We start from the raw sequence: 2,165 nt of genomic DNA, 5'->3' as shown, positions 1-2,165 counted from the left end.
TGTGTGGATGTGTGTATGTGTGTGTATGTGAAAGAGAGAGAGAAAGAGAAAGAGAAAGAGAAAGAGAGAGACTAGAGAGAGAGAAGGAGTGAGAATAAGAGGAAAAGATAGAGAGTGCGAGATGGAGAGATCTAAGGAGTGAGAGAGGGGGAGAGGAGGTAAACAAGAAAGATACAAAATACAATTTGTAAAATAAATGAAAAAAGGGGAAAAAAAATCACGTCTCTCAAAAAGGAAAATTACATATCTCTAGGGAAAAGAGAAAGAGCCTTCGAGTAAAATACGGTGGGAAAAGAGAGATAGTGAGAAAGATAAATAGAGAGAGAGGGAGAGAAGACACACACACAGAGAGAGAGAGAGAGAGAGAGAGAGAGAGAGAGAGAGAGAGAGAGAGAGAGAGTGAAAGCGAAGAGACAGAGAGACAGTAAGGGAAACAGAGAAGGAGATAAAGAGAGATTTAAACTGTACACACATAGAGAGTGAGAGAAGGACAGAGACAGAGAAAGAGAGCGACAGAGAGAGACAGAGAAAGAGAGCGACAGAGAGAGAGTGAGAGAAACAGAGAAAAAGAGAGGAGAGAGAAAAAGGGGGGTGGGTAATGTAACAATAAGTGTTTTAAGCTCCAATCGACACAATTTAGATAATCTAGGAAGCGGGCCGTTCTGACCCTGCCAGCCACAACCAACCAGGGCAGAGAAGGATAAAACGTCAGGGAAGAAAGACTGAGATATATGCCATTTTTAAAAAAGTATTATCCCTCACGGGAATCGAACGCAGTCTCCTGTGTGCGATGGCGAAGCATCTAACCGCTTCACAACAAACGCCGGTTATTTTACGCTTGTTTTGATGTGAAGCGGTACGGCTATAACAAGTCGATAAATAAAACACATGTAATGTTTTAAAGCAGTACCTAGGTTTAATTTAACGTCAAACTCCGATCAGACGGAACCAAAAGCATGGAGAGCATTGGAAACTCTAACAAGTTCAAGAACACATACCTTCGGGAACTCTATCTGTTTTAGTAAGTGTTTTACGGCACTTGCAACACTATTACAAAAAGGTCATATATGTGCCGAAGATTAGAGGCGTTACAAGAGAGTAACAAACACAAAACAGAAGGAGGAGAGAAAAGGACGATGGATGTATGATAGGGAAGAAGGAGCAAACCACACCAGAGCACCCACTTACCACCCACACAGCAAGCTTTACAGTCTGACCCATTCCACGAAACATCAAGCCTTTAAAAAAAATAAATTAGTAGAGGTTTTACAGTGCTCGCAACTGCATAAGGTCATATAAGCGCCAAAAGATGGATGTCAAAAGAGAAGTCCTTACAGAGAATCAGACTTACTCTGCTCACCTCTCTAGCTTCAATAAACACAAGGTCTGCTTCGACTATCAAGGCACCCCGGAAATAGCGGCTGACTAAAGTGCGACAAACATACAAAAGAAGTAGAGGAAAAGGACAATAGTAAGAATTAGAAAAGAAAAAGCAGCAGTTCCCTGTTGTAGATCAGGCACAGTTATGAGCGTGACATGATGAATCAGCCCATTTACAATTCTACTGTGCTTGAACGAGATATGTCCCTCCTTTGGGAATGGCCTAAAGACACTTCAGTCAGTGGCACTGCCCTGGGGGGCAACACGCTTTACAATTTGACCCATTCCACGAAACATCAAGCTTTACAATCTGACCCATTCCACCAAAGAGCAAGTCTAACATTCTGACCCATTCCACCAAACAGTAAGTCTAACAATCTGACCCATTCCACCCAAGAGCAAGTCTAACAATTTGACCCATTCCACGACACAGCAAGTCTTACAATCTGACTCATTCCACCAAACAGCAAGTCAAACAATCTGACCCATTCCACCAAACAGCAAGTCTAACAATCTGACCCATTCCACCAAACAGCAAGTCTAACAATCTGACCCATTCCACCAAACAGCAAGTCTAACAATCTGATCCATTCCACCAAATAGCAAGTCTAACAATCTGAAGTCTAGCAATCTGACCCATTCCACGACACAGCTAGTCTAACAATTTGTTCATTCCACCAAACAACAAGTCTAACAATCTGACCCATTCCACCAAACAACAAGTCTAACAATCTGACCCATTCCACCAAACAACAAGTCTAACAATCTGACCCATTCCACCAAAC

Source organism: Aplysia californica, unplaced genomic scaffold (assembly GCF_000002075.1).
Source record: "Aplysia californica isolate F4 #8 unplaced genomic scaffold, AplCal3.0 scaffold00405, whole genome shotgun sequence".
In the NCBI taxonomy this organism is placed as follows: Eukaryota; Metazoa; Mollusca; class Gastropoda; order Aplysiida; family Aplysiidae; genus Aplysia; species Aplysia californica.
This window is presented reverse-complemented; position numbering follows the sequence as displayed.